Here is a 19,415-nt window from a genome sequence, read left to right as displayed (position 1 = left end):
AAATGTCATGCACGGTATCTAGCATGTGGTCAGCGCCAAGTAACTTGTTGCTTAATAATTAAGAATCCGTTTCCCACCTCTAATACCCACCTTCTTCCTCTTGGCCCAGCAAAATCTTACTCATTCTTCAAGGTTAGCATCAAATTCTGCTTCCTCTAAGAGGCCTTCCCAAGATCACACCAGCCAAAAGTGACCTGACTTCCCCCAAACTCCAAAGACATTTATTGTCCATACGCCTCACTTAGAACCTGGGCTCTCAGCCTTGTATTGTTGCTCCTCTTCTCATAAGGGATTTCTTAGCTGCCCAATTAGATCACATACTTCTTGGGGGCACGTCCAGAGTCTTTGATTCCCGGTGATCCCTCCAGTCTCTAGTAAAGTACGTGGCACACAATTGATGTTCCATAAATATCCACAGACTGACTGAGGGGGAAAAGCCCAGTCCCCGTGGAGAGGGGCAAATGCCCATGGAGTTTCTCGGTTCTGCCCCTGCCGTGGAGAGGCCACAGCACCAGTCCTTACAGCCCTCACACTGTGTCTCTAAAGGTTTCTCTTCCATAGAAAGTTTGCTCCTCTTTGCAAAAACCCTCCCCATATGTGAAGAACCAACATCCTCATGCCTTGTAGTGGAAGTGTATTGTATGACCTCTTCAGGAGACAATACGACAACATCTCTCAAATTTTAAGCTGCACATACCATTTTTTAAGAATCAAAGACACACAAATATCCTTTGATCCAGCAACTGCACCTCTAAATGTTTATCTTATAGATTGACCTGCACATGTGTGGAAAGATATATTAAGAATATTCACTGTTAGGTTATTTACAGGAGCAAAAGACTGGAGACAATTTAAATGTCTATTAACAGGGAACTGGATAAATAAATCTTGGTACATTCCACACAGAAGAAACACCAGGTGGCCATTAAAATGAATGAAGTAGACCTGTATGTACATATGTGGAATATTAAGTGAAAAAACTAGATGCCACCCAGTATGTATAGCCTAATCTTACTTATGTAAAAAGAGGACATGTGTACATGTGTGCCTGTATGTGCATAAAGTGTCTTCAGAACAATAGCAACGGCTGACTGGGGCCAGGGATACGGGGGGCAGCCAGAAAACCTGGGGTCAGAAGCAGGAGAACACTTGTCACTGTGTTCCCTATTCCATTTGTACAGACTAAATTCTTTAGCAAGTGAATGCATTATATTTCTCTTCTTTTCCTTTTTTAAATTTAAATTATATTTACTTTTAATAATATTTACATTCACATGTACAAAATTATAAAAGTTACAAAATAGTGTAAGGTAAAAAATGTTCCTCCTGTCCTAGCCCCCAGCCTCCCGATTTCTGCCCCAGAGGCAACTAATGGGAGCCCTTTCTTTGTCCCTTTTTAGAGGTAGTCCATGCACTGCAGGTATTCTCTTTAAAAATAATCATAATAAAATGAACAGGGGAAAAGCTTCCATTGACCTCATCTTCTCTCTCCAGCTAAGGCTCTGTCCCTCTCTTCTCCACATAGCCAACTCAGCTTTTGGACAGCGCCATCCATTTGTATGGAGTCTACTTGTACGAGAAGAACTTCCTCAGGCTTTGGAGTCAGGCAGACCCAGGTCTTCAATAGTTACCTAACCTCTCTGGGCTTCATTGCTTCACCTGTAAAATGGAGAAGTAAAAACTACCTCTTAGGTTGTAAGGGTGCAACTGCTTCGTGAAAAGCAGACGGGTCGCTTAGCAGGTGTGTGGAGCTGCTGTGGTCACTAGAGCTCTAGGCATCACCCCCTCCTTGGGCCCGTGCACACTAAGCAGTGTCCCTGGGGGCAGCAGGAGACTATAATACAATGGTTGTCCACTCCAGCCGCCAAGTACATCCTGTGTCTCTGAGGCAACGTTCTGTGGTAAACAACTACAGCAAGTTAGAAATTTTGTGGTGCGATGTTACACTAATGATCAACATCAGTTTCTCACCTTGGGTTTGGGGACTTTTGAAAGGGTTCATGGTTAGAAGTCAGGAAACCTATTTTTGAGACCTGACTCTACCACAAACTGGTCTTCCTTGAACAATTAACTTCTCATCCCTAGCCTTGCACAGATTGGGTGGATGATTTCTCAGACTCTGGCCAGCCTTATAATCTCACGTAGGGGATGTTATTAGGGGAGCCCTTCACTCAGTGAGAGGATGGCTGAGGCGGGATCTGTAGGTGGTGAGTGTGATTTCCAACCTCAACTATGATGTCCCTACTTACAAAATGATGTTGATATAGAACAAGCATTTACTAAATTCTTCCAAGCTAACTAACTAAATGAATTCTTCAAAAACGGAGTAAATCTTTGTAAATATTTTAAATTAACTTTAATTCATTTTTATCATTACTTACTGAAATGAAATGCAAATCATATGAACTACTCAGAGTATCTCACACCCCTTTTGTCAAATGCCAGGTTACTAAAGATTAAGAAGTGACCATGTGTAACAGCCCAGTACAATAGCAGTTAGGGAGAGCTAATCTAAAACTCCTTCCAACTCTAGGGGCTCTGAATTGATATCTGGCAAATAAGCAATTGACACACTGTGATTTAGTGACTCCGATGATCCTGAAGATAGAAGAGGATTTTGCACCAGGCAGAAGTTTCCCAGGAACACACACACACACACACACACACACACACACACACACACACACACACACGCTCCCTCTCTCTCTCTCACTCACTCACTCACACACAGGGACACAGTGGGGGTGGGAGGGGAGCTTGTGTCCCTCAGCCATGCCTCTCTCATTGCTGTATCACCATTCAGCATGCAGATTTCATTCCCCAAAATAAATCACAGATATAAAGTAGAAAGATGGTTTTCCATCTATTCTTTAAGTAAATTTGGGGAGTTAAAGTGCACAGCTGTCTCCAATAATACCATGCTCATTGGGTAAAAATATCTCTTAGCAAGTTGTCCTAAATCAATTTTTTTTTAATGAGTTCTCTTTTTTTTCCTACTTAGTACTGGTAATTTAAAGCTCAGCAAAACGTGCTATTGAAGCAAGGAAACTGAGTATTTTCTAATTTATTCTCTGGGACATTTATCTGTTAATCAAATATCCTAATTCCCTCCATACTTAAAAAAGGGCATTTTAAAGTGACATTCCCAGCCATTTCAGATCACTCCTTGAGTTTTATTGTCTGTTTTTTAAAATTTATGCCCAGCATGGGCTCTGTTCTTGAGGACTGAGGTGTATGAGAAAATTTCTATGGATATTTTGGGTGGATCTCCAGTGGTGGTGAGCCTACCCAAGAGGGTAGGCCAGTAAACCCGGGAGGATCAACCCCTCGGACCCTGTCTTTTGGCCTGTCACGCTAATGGGCATGGGCAGAGTTAAGCGTGCAGGCCTGCCTCTAGTATGTAGTTCTATCCTTGGCATTTCACCTCTTTCTTCATCACATGTTATTCCTTTCCAATTCCGTTTGTTGATAACCCACTGTGCACTGAGCACCTTTCTGGGAATTAGCATACAGAGAGATGCCTAAGCCATAGTCCCTGCCCTCAAAAGGCCCTTACAGCTGAGGGAAGCACATCTGACTAAATGCAACATGATAGATGCCATGCCTGGGGTGTGAACAAAATGCTTGGGACCAAGTCATTTTATTTATATGACGAATGCTTATATAGCGACCTAACATGGGTGAGGCATAGTGCTAGTAAGGACTTTTCCAGTATTAACTCATTTAATCCTCACAACCCACTGAGATGGATACTATTATTATCCCTTTGTACTGATGGGGAAACTGAGACGTAAGGTGGGTAAATAACTTGACCGAGGTCACACAGCCGGTGAGCGTCAGCGCTAGGTTCTGAGCCCAGGCTCCCTGGCTCCCCGAGCCCATGCTCCTACCATTGGGTCACACTGCCTCTCAAAACACCTTCTCTGCCAAATTCAAAGATACTTAACTAAAGTCAGATGCAAATGGAATCTGCAGGCTACAAATGCTACAGAACACAATGAGGAAGTTATATATGCAAAAACTTGATGAACAGGAGTGAATTAGGCTAATGGAGAGGAAGTGGGTTGAAAGTCAAGGTTCTGGGTGGGAAGGAGTAAGATGTATTCTAGGAACTGAGCAAAGCCACCCACTGTGGCAGGAGGGTATAGAGGAAGGAGGACAGTAGCTCAAGGGGCAGCTGGAAAGTGGGCAGGGACCACATCATTCAGCACTCTTACTATATGCAAAGGGTTGTCTGTAGTGGGTTCCCCAAGAATTCTAGGAGTCTATCAGAGAGGGTTGATAGGGAAATGCCAGCATCAGCTTTCATGATCCAATAATCACTCTGGCTGCTGGTGTGTAGAATAGACTGGAAGGAGGCAAGAGTGAAAGCAGGGACACCCATGGGGAGTCCGTGTCCAGGAGAGAGCTGACGGTCCATTGGATGAGGGTGAGGGTGGATGAAAGTGGATTCAAGGGAGACTTAGGAGGTAGCATCAACCGGAAATGATGACTGATTATGAGGGATGAAGAGAGGAAAGTATCCCTGATGGCTCTAAAGATTCTAGGTATTCATGGGGTCAGGGAGCACTGGGGAGAGCTGAGGGAGAAGGTCCCACACAACAGCCACATGCACTGTTCACCGCTCCCCTAGGTCACAGGCTGTTTCAGGGATCCATGCCTTCTTCATACATGATGAACTAAGTTTTCTGAGTGTCCTTTCCCTCCTTCTTCACCCGGAGAACTCCTCCTCTGAGATTCAGCTTGAATGTCACTTCCTCCTTACATGTACACGTGCTGAGCACTGTACCAGGTACTTGTGTAGACATTGTCCTATTGGAACCTCACAACATCCCTGCAAGGAATCTGTTGCGATCTTCATTTTACAGGTTACTGAGAATCAGAGAAGGTCCAGAGTTGGCTAGTTATTCAGGTAGTAGGTGGGAGAGCCCACAGACACCCAGTGCTGCCTTCCCAGTGACACTGAGGGAAAGGTGAGCTTGGCCTGGGGCCTCTTCTTCTCAAAGGCATTGAGGTTTCTCACCACACAGATTAGAGATGTGAACTTGAGGAACAATGAGAAGTTCTGAAGCCCATGCTGTGGGCTGTCGGGGGATAACAACAAGGGGTACAGATGAGGACCGCTGGACCCAAAGCAGGTGTACACCACACGACATGCTTCTCTCCATCCCCAGAATTCTAGCAAAGAGCCTCCCAAGCATCAGATACCCAGGGTTTCCCTGTTCTTCCTAGAAATAGGTTCCAATGAACAGACAACCCACAGCATAACTAAGCACAGATGTTGTGCCTTCTCTCCTACCTCCTTGACGTGGACCCTCTACCCTATCCATGTCACTCTCTCTTGCCACTGTGCCTTTGCTTGTGTCTATCCCTCTGCCTGGCACCTCATCTCTCTCCTTACTATGTGCCTGGAGAGGTTCTACTCTGGCTCAGTCTCCCCTGGAGCATCCCTTCCACATTTCTTAGACTGGGTGTAGGGTGACCAGTTGTCCCAGGTCACCAGGACTAAGGGATTTCCTGGATTGTTGGACATTTGGTGCTAAATCAGGGCAGCCCTATGTAAACCAGGGTGGTTAGGTGCTTGGATTGTGTCAGCTTATTGCAAGCCCAGCAAGTGTTCAAGATGTCTTGTATCTATTGGTTCTCTTCTATCTCCTCCTTTAAAGTAGACGTGACTCTTGAAGATAAGGTCCTGTGCCTTGTTCATCCTCGATGTGTGCAGGCAGCGCTTGTGGAATGAGTGTATGGTGTGAGCACAGACTCAGAGTGAGTGTGGTAAATGGCGTAACCTCGCAGAACTCCAATACCCCCATTGTGTAAACGGGGCTAGGTAATACCTGTACCTCACAGGGTTGCTGTAAGGATTAAGTGAAGGGAATGCAGCAGAGCACCTAGGATATAGTAAGTGCTCAGTAAACAGTAGCTATTATTTTTAGCAATGGTAATAGCATTGCTTTTGTTGGGCACTTAAAACTTTTAAAAATTAAAAAAACTGGTTAGTCAATCCGGGCATTCTACCATGTTGCTAAAGCAAAAGACCATCGCTTAATAAATAGCTTCTGGAAGATTTGTCATTTAAAACTACATTTTTGTTTCTCAACTATCAGTCATATTATTTCCCACCTGATGGTTCTTGCTCCAGAACAGTGTGGCCCAAACAGGCTGACTAATTTTAGCATTTCCAGGGCACACACAATCATTCAGAAGCAGCTTTCTCAAGAGCTTGGATGGAAATAAATGGGCAATTAGCAGGTTTAACAGATTTTCTTCCCCACCCCCCGCCCACCAGAACCTCTAACACATTAAGTTGATCACAACATTTATTTTAAGGAAATTCAGCTGAAGTGTTTGTGGGGTTTGAGGAAATCTTGTGACCACCATGGACTCATCATGAATCCTGTTGCCTGGAGCATTGTGAGGGTGTGGCAGGGACACTGGAGGTCAGGAAAGCCAAGCTTCATCCCCAGATAGCCTGGGGCCTGGGGCAGGTTGCTCGGCAACCCTGGGCCTGTTTCCTGTCAGTAAAGTAAGGAAGTAGTCTTACTTAATTCCCAAGCCTCCCTCCAACTCAGGAATCAGAGGGTTCTCAGAGAGAACACTCTGATTGGCCAATGAATTACATGTTGCCCCCAAATGCCTCCATTTCCTTATCTATGTCATGCATCCAACAGCTATTTATTAAGTTTCCGTTAGGTGCTAGGCACTGTACTAGGTGTTTGTAATAGTCACTCTCATATCCATCCTATCTCTACCACCTGTAGGAATGCCTTGCTTCCAGAGTTAGGCTCCTTGGAAGGAAAACACTTAATTCCAATTTCCATTTCCTTCCCATCTTGGAATCTTCAGGGGCTGCCTGTCTGACCTGCCCCATCCTCCAAAATATGTCAGAGGAGTGAAGCTCAGGCTTGAGGCCTTCAACACAAAGGGACCAGGTGTTAGGGGAGGGAGAAGTTCCAGGACAGAAAAAATCCTGGGATTTTTTTAGCCTCTCATTATCCAGGCTTACAGCAAAATGATTCTACAGATGAGCAAGCCTCTTCCCCTTAAATATTCCTTTTGGCAATACCTAGGACCCCCTCTGTGAAGGCCACACCCCAACATCTTCTGACAAACTAAAGATGAATTCCCTATTATATCTTACTGTGGGGAGGAAAACAGGATTTAGGAGTCCTAGTTTTACCACTTGAGAAAGGGATTAATCTTGATTTCCGGGTTTGTCTCCTCAAAATGCACATGGTATTGATGGCTACTTGATAAAGCAGAGTGTGCGTTTGAAAGTTCACTGTAAACCATAGAAGCATTAATTGTGGTCCTTGTTCGCCTTCTTCCACTTCATGACAATATAGACCTGACCCTACAAATAAGATGAAGAGATGAACATCTATCTCCATAGAGTGAATCACACCAGAAAGTTTCACCTGTCCAAAAATATCTTCCCCATGTCCTGAAATTCAATTATTTGTGATTCACTCACGCTCCCAATTAAATAGCTTTGCCAACTGTGACCTACCTACTCATGCTATGAAGAAAAGTTACATGCATTGGGACCTTGCCACGTCCCAGGCCCTTTGCAATACTTAATTCTTTTTTTAACCCCACACCAATATGCAAGACAGGGCTTACTACTTAATACATTTTAAAAACTGGGAAACTGATCCTCAGAGAGTTTAGGAAACTTGCTAAAAGCCCACGTGAGTGATGGGATCAGGACTTAAGCATGGGTGGGGTTGGGAGGGTGGCAGGCCCAGGGTAACACACAGAACAGCTGCCAGGGGAGAGAGGTCCGTAGGAGATGCGCACCAGCACCAGCGACGCTCAGCCCACTTCACAACTTTGTCTAGCCTGGTGCCCCAAATGCCCAGGTCACATGCACGAAGACCACTAGCGTTTCTGCCAGGAAAGAAAGAATGTTGATGCTGTTCATTTTCTGAAACAACGTATCGCCACTGGCTAATCTGGAAATATTATTTACAGGGCTCTCAAATGCCCCTTTGTTGCTGAGTGGGTGGATAGGCATCACAAATATTTGGCACTGCTTCTCCTCCAAGAGCCAGCACCGTTCACTGGAATAATTACCCTGTTGTCTTCTCACCTCAGGAGAAAATGCAAGACGCCCTCTTTGCAAATCTGGTCCATCACGCTAGCAACACTTATATTCTGAGAAGCTGTTTTTCCCTGTTTCACAGCCTCTAATCTGCCACTCTCCAGATGAATATAAATTAAAACACGACAATGAAATATGGAGAAATATCTTCTCGCATCATAATCTCCAGCTCTCCGAACCCAAGGCCAGGAGTGGATGGAGCCCTGATTTGTCTCCAAAGCAACGGGGAGAGGAAGGCATTGAGGAGAGGCATCCCCTGGTCGCTTCTGGCTCTGCTGAATGGCTGCCAACTAGTTATTAGGGAGGGGAGAAGCACGTGCAAAAACTTCAGGTCTCTGAGAGCTGGGAGCCGGGAGGTGTAGAGGATTATAATTATACCCAGGTGGAAGCCCGACCGCAGCTCACCTGCCAAGCAAAGAATGATCCCGTGGAATAGCCAGGAAGGAATGGAGTTCACAGGGGATTGGATTTCTACACTGTGGCCTCAAAGTCATTCTCAAACTTATCCCCTAAAATCTAGAGGTTAAAGAACAAAAATGTCCTTTAAGAACAGGTAAAGGGAGCCCTGTCTAAAGAGAGAGCTGCCCAATCCTTAGCTCCTGACAGCTGTGGCCTCAGGAGAACAGACATCCTATCTGCACAACCCCACCCTGATGGCCCAAGAAAACCCCAGAGGTGGAAGCTCAGAAGCTAGCATTTCAAGAGATGCCAGTGCCCCCCAAACACAAGAGAAATAATAGTGGCTTAATGCAGCAAGGCAATGCCATAAAGTGGTCAGAGACTGGGAGTTTGAGCCAAACAGCCACAGGTTCTAATCCCGACTCTACTTCTTACTAGCTGCATCATCTTAGGCAAGTCACTCAACTATTCTGACCCTCTGTTTCCTGGCCTGTAAAATGGGAATAATTATACTATTACTTTGGTTGTGAGGTTTAAGAGACAAAATGAATGCGGAGTGCCCGGCAGACTACCTGGAACGTAAGAGGTACCAGAGTCAGTTTAATCTGTCCCTCTCAACCCCGACCCCATACACCAGACAGCAAATTCCTGATGAATTCCTAAGGAATTGCTCTGCTAAATACTGATTACAGTTTTGCAGCCAGCCATCAGGCAGCAATGACTCCATAGTACTGCCCCCTCTGCCCCATCATTCAGTGCGTGGCACAACTTCAGGGACCAGAATCAGAGAGCCAGGTTTTAGTGGGAACCGGCCATTGCCTGACCAGGTACATACAGCGCTGCCCCTCCCCCTCGTCCTGGAACTGACCACAAACTGTCCTCACCAGAGAGCTGGGACACCACAGGACTATTTATCCCAGTGAGAGCTAGTGGAGACTGGGGCGCTCTCCGCCCACACTTTCACACATGACCTGGGGCCTGGAGCCCACTCTCCATAGCTGCTTTTCTGACAGAGTTGGATACCTTGACAAGGTCCCAGCAAGCAACAGAGCACCCATTGTTCAGCCTTCCCAGCCCCAGAGAGGGACCTGCGCCTGCCAAGTTCAGAGGTACCACCCAGATCTGGCAGCAGAGAGAGGTCCCCCAACCTTCTACCTGGAAGCACAGCTACCCTCACCCACATGGCCTGGGACCCACTTGGCCCTCAGTTCCTGCCAGATCCTGCCTGCTTTGCTGTTTGTAAAGGGCAGGGTGGGAGGGTTGGGAAAGCAGATGAAACTTAAACTGACTCTCTGCTTGTGGTCATGGAGATGTTATAGGATTATTATATAGCTGTACTATATTAATATTACTATGATTAACTAATACTACTGGAATTAGTGTCACTAGAATATATTCAGCTATAATATAAACATATAATGCAGTTGTAATAGCTGACATTTATTCTTACCATATGGCAAGTCTGTGCTCAGCATTATCTTAGCCTCAACCCCCCACAAACCTATGAGGTTGGAAATATTGTTCCACCCCACTTTAGAGATGAGGACAATCCAGAGAGGCTATACTACTTTCCCAAGACCACACAGTCCATAGAGTCCAAATTCCCACTCAGACAGATGGAACTCCATACATGTGGGCACCCAAACCTGCAAACTGGTCCTGCTGGTGGCAGACTTCTACAGACCAAATCTAAGGGCCTCAGAAATTCGCTCTTCCGCACAAATGTCACTCCACCTTCACTTGGTGCCTGAAATTCCCCTATTTGTGTTCCTGTGTTTTAAAGCTTCATCCCTTCCTTAAACGCAAATATCCTTTTTGGACAGGATCAAAATCCACCATCAGATGTCTTAGTCAGACTTATGGATGAGGCCTTTTTCTCCAGAGAGCTAGCTAAGAGCAGGGGAGAGAGGCCCTGAGCAGACCTGCACCGTCACATCAAAGTTTATTCTTCTCCCATGTGCCTCTCATTTCTCATGTGTTTTCATTCTCCCCATCATCCAGAAGTTTCATGCTGTCATAAAGAAAACTGATTTAATAAATAAACTCATGCTGAGGATGTTTCCCATCTCCATCCCTCTTACTGATATCGTACATCTTCATCAGACCCAAAGCATCCCCCAGCCTCATCAGAGATTTCTTAGGAAAATTGACTTCATGGGATTAGGAAGCTCAGGTGATTAGCAAGTCAGGTGGTCCTCTCTGCCACTCACTTCCCCCCAGACATTCCATCGTAGCCTCCCTGCTGTCTGCTCACTTGGACTAGCATCTGGTATAGGAGGATCCAGCATATCATTTTGAACTGCTCAACTTTATTTCCACTAGAATTATGTCACACAACTGGGGTGTCATGGGGAACTAAGGAAAACAGAGAAGCAATAAAGTCTCCGTACACACTGAACCCGTGTTTGAGTCTTGCTCAACACACATACATTAGGTCCTAGGGTTCTCAATTTGAAAAAACTATAGGGCCACATGCAAATGGCTTCCTATAAAAATAAAACATTTTTTAAAAGGATGCCCCGTAAGTAGAGACTTCATCTCCCAGGGATATTTTCCGTATCAGAGGTCTGTGAAGATGGCCATGGTTAACCGAAGGGGATGTTTGTCACCTATGGTGGAATTCTGTTCACAGGAACAGCCCAGGGTGGAAGAGGTTTTGAGATTTGAGGGGAGGGGCTCTGGCAGAGGTCACCTTACCTTCTAGTACAGAGGGTGTAAAAGTTACCCACTGCCATGTAACAAATCACCTCCAAGCCTAGCAGCTTAAAACAAATATTCTACAATCTCACAGTTACTATGACTCAAACACCTGGGAACAGCTTAGTTGGGTGGTTCAGACTTGGAGTCTTCTATGAGGTTGCAAGTCAGCAAAGGCTGCAGGCACCTCAAAGCTCCACTAGAGCTCGAAAACCACCAACAAGCTCATTGAGGGAGTTATTGGCAGGCCTCAGTTCCTCACTGGCTGTTGAGCAGAGGTTTCAGCTCCTTGCCATGGGGCCCTCCCACAGGGCTGGCTGCTCCTGACATGGCAGGGGGGCTTCCCCCAAAGTCACAGGTCACAGAGAGGGAGAGAGAGTTCAAGACAGAAGGCTCGGTCCTCTACAGTCTAATCCCAGCATGACACACCATCACATCTGCTCTATGTTCCTGGTCACACAGACAAACCCTGGTACCATTTGGGAGGGGGCCACACAAAGGTGTGAATACCAGGAGGCAGGGACCTTTGGGGCCATCTCAGAGGCTGGCTGCCCCAGGAGGGCACCGAGCATGAAGTCCACAGTTGGAGGAATCCACATTGCAGCCCTTGAGCAGGTGTGCCCACTCAGCCTCAGTCTGCACTTTTATAAGATGAGGGCAATAGAGTTGTCAGGGATCAACAATGTCTAGAAAAGCACATTGAACAAAGAGTTGCACAAATAGAAGGCAACATTATTTTGATTGCTGTTAGCAGTAGCAGTGGCACACAGTGCTGGGGACTCCTTCTCTCCTGCGCTCGCAGGCCCGACCCACCTGTATAAAGCAGTGCCGGTGTGTATTTCAGATTGCCAATACCCAACGCCAGATAGTGAAGTGTTGCAAAATACAGCTTGGGCGGGACCTCTTTAATGATCTGTTAGAGCTGATTTATAATTAGCCTCTCACCTGAATGCAAATAAGGACCCTGAGGTTCTTGCTGGTTCTTGCTTGGAAATGATCTCTGCTCTTCATTTAAATGTCCTCCCAATTTCTTAGCAACCCTGGCTTTCTTAGTTAATAAACAATATGAAAGTAAGCACCAGCCCAGCCCTCTCTGAATATTACAGGCTCCAAATCACCCAGCTCTGATGTCCACAATCCCCTCCTGTCCTCCCCTCCCCGACCCCTTGCCCTGTCACAAGGGTTTTCAAGACAAGATCTGGCTTAACTCTGGGCATTTAGGACACCGAGAACTTTCTCACTAGGAAATGCCTCTTTCTAGAACCCGCACAGTGCTGGTCAGAGCACTGGATAGGTGTCAAGAAACGGGAGTGCCAATCCTGGCTCTGATCCTTGTCCAGGTGTGGCCTTGGGCAGGGCACTTCACTGCTCTGAGCGATTCAGATCTGCTTATCAAAGACGGTGATGCTACCAGGTATTCACTGAGCATTTCTGAGCCTTCTCCAATAGCCCCCTCCCTCACCTGCCCTATAGCACCCCACTAGAAACAAAGTACATGCAACCTTCTTCTAAGGTATTCCTCATAGTTCCGTTTCTCTCCCTGTGGGTTTTCCTTTCCTTTTGAACGCTGGCAGGACTCACGTGTGTGTGTTATGCACTGGGCACGGACCCATTACGGCTTTGAGCTGGTAATCCAGCCTCATTTTCACAACCACGATGGCTGGCCCTTACTGAGCACTCACTGTGTGCCAGGCACTGTTCTGCCACATTGAACTTCGCAACAGTCCTGAGGCTGTAACCACCATCAGCTCCATTTTGCAGATGAGGAACTGAGGTTCAGACAACGTAAGCAACCTAGTTAAAGTCACCCAACCCGTGTACGGCAGAGCCAGGATTCAAACACAGGCCGTCCGGGGCCAGGGCGGGCTCTCTCAAGACTGACTTCTTCCTCCACCAAGAGTCTGAACATCTTGATCACGGGCCCTATTTCTTCTACACACAGTCAGCATCTATGCGTATTTGCTGACTGATCGCAGGCTTCTATCCCAGACACTGGAAGCATATGGTGAAGCATAAACTCTATCTGTTCCTTTCCAGAACGTAAGACCTAATATGTGATAACAGACAAATCCAAGTTTTTCATAGACTCAGAGGATTTAGAAGGAATGTTTTCCCAACCCTTGTTTTACAAACAAGAAAAGGAAGCCTGAAGAGATTAGGTGAGTGGCTTCTGATCACACACCCTGCAGCAGAGCCAGGGCACCAACTCTGTCCTGTCAAGAGTTCAGGCTAGGGTGCTGGTTCTCAACTGGGGTGACTTTGCACCCCAGGATATCTGGCAATGTCTGGAGACATTCTTGGTCATCACAACTGGCGAAGAGGATGCTACTGGCATCTAGTGAGGAGGCCAGAGATGTTGCTCAACATCCTGCAGTGTACAACACAGTCCCACCGACAAAGGCCTATCTGGCCCCAAATGTCAAAAGTTCTGAGACTGAGAATCCCACTCTGCGGGACTCACCAATTCCGCATAAGGCTCTTTACTCCTGTTTATTTACACATAGCCACCTACTGTTGGACATCTTGTCTTCGTCGTCTTTGGTTCCAGCACCCAACAGAGTACTTGGTGTGGAGTAAAGGCTCACTGAATGAGAGACAGGGGAAAGGACAGGGAGGGAGAGAGGGAGAAAGGAAGGAAGAGAAAGAATGTCAGAGAAAGATATCAGGCCTTCCTGGTGGATGAGAAAGCCAGACTCTATAAATCAAGACCTCTATTCATAAAACAGAAGACTATTGACCATTTGAAATCAATTTTTGAATATCTTTCCAGAGGGAATACTAACTCTGAATACCTTCTTAATTATGCTGAAGCATAATTTGGGCTAATACTAACAAAGTAAATTAAGGAGAGAACAAACTCCTGCTACATAAATTTTCCCCCTATGAAAGAAAGTCCTGATTGATGGATGTGACAGTGCCAGTAAGGTACAAATGCACTGCCATTTATAAAAATAACTGGCTCCTTAGAGGTGTCCACTGGGAAAATTGCAGTAGTTACAGATGCCACTGAGGAAGATATAATAGACAGCTCTCATTCCAAGGCCGCCAAGCCTCAGAGGAGGTCTGGCCAGTGGCTGTAAATCCAAATATCCAAGTGCAGTTATTCTTCAACCCCCCAAACAAATGACAAATGGCTCCCCTGTCAGAGCTGGCAGGTGACACACTACTCCCCCCAACCCACCCACTGCAGTGGGACAATCTGTCAGCAGCCACTAATTCTCAGGATCGTGGGGAAGAGCTGGGAAGTCAGCCTGTGACTGTTGGGCCAAGAGAAGGGGTCCCTGAGCCCAGACACCTTGGAAAATGTAGCTCCTGCCCTATGTGGCAAATAAAGCTCCATGGTCCACCAGAGGAGAGCAGTGCTTCTCTGTGTTCTCATCAAGGTATGGTGAGCAACCCAGAAAATACCTTGAAACCATCAGATGAAAAGCCCTAATATGGTCCTGTCTCCCTCCCTCTAGGATTCCCCACTTCTTTTCCATGGACACGCCTCTTCCAAAACCCACATAACACCTCCCACAGGCAGCTTTTCCCAGACTCCACCATCAGGACAACGCTCTCCCCACCTGATGCCCCGACTGCACACGGGCCTCCATCAGAGGTGCTCAGCACACTCCGCCCCGTTCACACCCCTGGCTAGCAGTAGCTCAGACCTGCCTGGCTGCCAGACTTTGATCTGCCACCACCTGCAGTGCTATCACCACCTGGTGGGTCCTCCACTGTGCTCAGCCCCCATGGGAGGACTTGCCATGGAGCCCATGGAGCTTAGGTTTCAAGACCCCCACACCTGCTCAAGGCCCTTCCAAAGCCGACCTAATCATGATTCATGACTTTGCACTCCTTTTCTTAAAGAGGCCCCAATGGTATCTACCATTCAGGCCCCATAGAACCTCTTTCCTGCCCACAGTGATCTCCAGAGACCTTCATGCCTTACACATAATACCTGCTTAATAAGGATGGGAGGATTGAAAAGAATGGATCCTAAGATCACAATTAATCAGGAATTGGTGTACAACAAAACGGGGAGGATGTGTGCTTCCCTCAGGCAGGCTTTAATAATTCTTCTGTCATCAAGCGGAAAAGAATCAGTGGTGTCCTCTATCAGCTAGTCCAGTGGTTCTCAAAGTCCAGCATGCAGGAGAACGCCCTGGAGGCTGGACTCAGCCCCAGAGTGTCTGGTTCAATAGGTCCCAGGTAGAACCAAGAATGTGCATTTCCCACAACTTCCCAGGTACTGCTGCTGCCCCTGCTTGGAGGATTACACATAAGAACCACTTTGAATCCATGCGTTTTCAACAGGGAGGACATGGCCCCTAAGGAAGTGAAAAGTGGTTCTTGGAGGAGACAAAATCTTATACTTTTTATAGTAAAGCAGATATACGTGCAGCATATCAATAGATCTACAGCATATCCATGGCATTAAAATTTCACAGTGGGCAATAAGAAAAAATGTCCAAAAAGACATTAAGGAATAATAGCAAAGGTTAAGAAACACTGATCTGACCCAGCTTCCTACTTGGTGCTTAGCCCCACCCCTCTGGTGACCCAGAGGCCACACCATACCTGATGCTGTGGAAGGAGCACTGGACTTGGAATCAAATCCCAGGTTCAAATGGTAGCTCTGCCCAGTAGCAACTGTGAGATTTTTCCACCCAAACTCACTTTAGCTTCTATACTGAAACGGTATATACTGCACTACCCCCAAAGGGAGTGCTGTGCTTGGGTGGGAGAGAAACTTTAATAAGTTGTTACAGGAATGCGGTGAGTGAGCCCCCAGAGTGTGTGGCTGAGTAACAAGAGCAGCATCTTCCCAGGAGGGTGGGCCTGTTTACCACCTTGCTTTGCTGAGCAACAGGAGCGTGAGAATGCACATTTCAGGACAGAACAGGATTCCTCCATCCTCTTGAATGTGTGGAGAAGGATGGAGAGAGATGGAGCTGGGGGCAGCCTAGGAGAGTCCAAACTGCCTTAAAACACACACGTCAATCCTGTTGCAGGCAGTCTTCTGAGTGGCAGCTATATAAATTCTTTCTTCATCACCCCTGTGAGTTCTGCACTAAGTTTCCTGTCACTAAATAATGATCTTAGGACCAGCCGATTATTTGCGGGTAGGGTCCAGAGGGGTTGAGTCTACATTCATGTTGTGTTGGCTCAAAAATAAAGACTCACATGCAGGACCCATCACACCCCTGGTTACACTTCTTGGTTGTCTTATCATTTGCCCAGTCTCCCAAGCCCCAAACTAGGACTTGTCATTGACTCCCACTTCTCCTTCAGTCCCGATGTCCAACCAGCCACCAAACCTTGTGGATCTACTGGGAAGGCCTGCTCTTCTGCTCCAGGCTCTCGACTGCCTGAGACCTGGTCCTCTGTGTGTCTCCAGGGAGCTTCTGGAACCTTACCTAGGCCCCAGCCCGGGCTGCCCAGCCCAGAAGCTATCCCAGCCCCAAAGCCTTCTTCCTGCTGTACAGATTGGATTGTCCTAACTGCATAGCCGTGGCCCAAAGCAAGGATGGGTAACAGAAGTGGTCCAGGCCAACTTTGTCCTGGGGGGAGAAAGTTAAGTGATAGATAGTATTCGGCCAGAGGTCTTCTAGGCAGCAGACTTTACCAACTGAGGTGGAGGTCAGAGTCATCCATCAGGGAGGTCTGATTTGGCACAAGAGATGCAGAAGTAGGATACAGCTGGAGCAGAGAAAGGAAAGTATAGCAGAAACCAAATGATCGGACCTCAGGGACAGAGTAAGGGGCCTACCAAAACTTAGGGATCCCTAGATCTTCCAACAGTCCCTCAGATGGTGAGATCTGGGAAGCAGCAAGGAGTAAAAAGGGCACGAGTTTTGGGTATCAGTTCTCCCTCATGCAAATTGTAGAACGAGGGACAAGCAGCATTACCCCCCTGAGCCTCAGTTTCCTCCTGTGTAAAATGGGGATGCTAGTGCCTACACTTCATCGGGTGTGGTGATGAGTGAGTGAGCTGTCAGCACTAACAGATGGTGGTGTTGATGATGCTGGGATTGGGGGGCCATCTCTAGCCCCTTCACCGTCGTGCTGGCTCTCCTCTGAACACGCTCCAGCGGCTCCATATGCTCTGAGACCAAATGCAATGCTCCATTGTCACTTAACCAACACAGAATTGAACAGCACTGTCACCTCCTTTTTCCAAAACTCATGCTTCTAGCAATGCAGTCTACAACCACATGAGGGCTGGGAGGAGACACTGTACAGTATTTACTCCTGTTGAAATAAAGACATGGATCTTTCCACATGTGATGCTACTAGGCCACAACTCACTGTCTTTTCCTGGAGTACTTGGGTTTAGGATCCAAGCGCAACCCTGTTAAATTTTCTCTTTTCAGTCTCTCTCTCTCTCTCTCTTCCCCCCTCTATCCCCCCACCACCTTCCTTTTTGTATTTCTTGGATTTTGTTTCTGGTATCATGTCTAGCTTCTTGACATCAAAAATTTGATGAACTTAGACTCTATATTATTATCCAAATCAATGACAAAATTGCTAAGACAAAGGCAAAGACTGAACCCTGGGTCAAAGTGCAGAAGCCCTCCCTTCAAGGACACATCAGTCCATACATTGGTACTATGGGTACATTTGTCCATTTAGTTATCCATCAACCTAACCGTTCTTGCAGCCAGTCCTTATTTCTCTCATCTTCCCACAAGGATATTGAGAAACCTTATCAAATATGCTGCCCAAGTCCTTCTGTCTTTTTCCATCCTTCACCCCCTCATTTAGTAAGCCTCTGACTCCTGTTGATCCCACCTCAAAATGTCTCCTGTAGACCTTCCTCTCCTACATCTCTACAGCTGCATACCTCATCAGGGCCTTTACCATCTCCCTCTGGATCACTGCAGTAGCTTCCTTATTAGTCTTCATACCTAGACTTGCTGGAAGAGACTTGAGGCAGCTCAGCATATGTATATTCAAATACACCTACCCTGTCCCAACACAGTCATTACCTGGAAGGCACTCTTACTATTTTTTATGCCTTAAGGTTTGTTTTTCTTTCCAATTCTTCACTCTAGTATTTTTTTGGTGATGACAGATCTGCTCCCAAAATGACAAAGAATTTAGAAACATTTTCAATTTATTTTTAACATCTGCGTCAGTGAACAAAGAAATCATACTTGGTGACAGCAGTGGAGAAGGAGGAAAAAGGGAACTTAAATAGCTTTAGCTTTTACATGAACTTCCATCAGTGCTGGTTGCACTGTGATGTGATATCAGGTTGGGTCTAATCATAAGAAGGAAGGGTACATTAAATTGTCCTGAACATATTTACCAGTTCTTACAATACCACTTCTTAAACTCTTTGCAGAAGCCAATTTCCTCATGAGAAAATTAGATTTTTTAGAATAAGCAAGCCCCAAATTTCTTTCTTAACCTAACTCAGTCATCTGGTTCTAACACTGTGATTCTGAGAACAGACAATGGTGCAATCTTAGAGCCTCTGGCTCTCTAGCCTTCAGGAATTTTCTGCAGCCTGAATTTAGGTAGGAAAACCAGAGGATGGAAAGAATAACTAGATATCTGTCATGTATCTTGGTGTTAGAGGGTGGGAGAAAAATCCCAGCTCAGCCATACTCCTGGGTAGGCCAGAATTTAATGGGATCCTTGAGATGTGTCGGCTGAGAGAGAGGCAGTAGCTGAAGGTGCTCGAGGCTGGACCTAAGGCATGGCTAAGTAACTGAAGGGCAAGGCCAGTGAGTTGGAACCTTACTTGGGCCTTAGTGACACTATAGCCCCTGGGATGCGGTGAGAAGGGGCTGACACACTGGGACATCTTCTCCTCTCTTTCTTTGCTGTTCCTCTGATGCCCCACCCCCATTCAGGAACCCACTGACCCTTTCCCTCCTCTAAAATCCCACAGCACTGTCTGCACCTCTCCTGCAGTGTCTCTGCACTCCTACACTGCTCTTCATGCGCAGGACCAGCCCTCCCCACCAGACAGTATGTACCTGGACAACAGGCTTGTGACTTAATCTTCATATCCTGAGCACTACCTGACACTTAGTAAGTGCTAAGTATATATTACATTCAAAGAAAGAAATGTTTGTAGAGCATCATTACTCACTTTCTCTTGGTTTTTGTACGTTTTGTGCTCGATCCCATGTAAATTTCTCCCTTTTTTGCAAAAACATTATAATTTAGTGTGCCATCACTTTTGCTTTGGGGTCACAAATGTCAATATAGTTAGCTT

General features: G+C 46.4%; 1 protein-coding gene across 1 annotated transcript in view; it reads left to right on the top strand.

Annotated features, from left to right (window-relative positions):
* Positions 1-19,415, top strand: part of LIPC (lipase C, hepatic type) — a 156,318-nt gene that overhangs the window by 55,223 nt on the left and 81,680 nt on the right. The gene's annotated exons all lie outside the window — the stretch shown is intronic.

This window comes from Delphinapterus leucas, chromosome 2 (genome assembly GCF_059928025.1).
Source record: "Delphinapterus leucas isolate spDelLeu-1000000601 "Yukka" chromosome 2, BTC_Dleu_Yukka2, whole genome shotgun sequence".
In the NCBI taxonomy this organism is placed as follows: Eukaryota; Metazoa; Chordata; class Mammalia; order Artiodactyla; family Monodontidae; genus Delphinapterus; species Delphinapterus leucas.
Note: the sequence above shows the minus strand (reverse complement) of the source record. Positions and strands in the feature narration are given on the sequence as shown.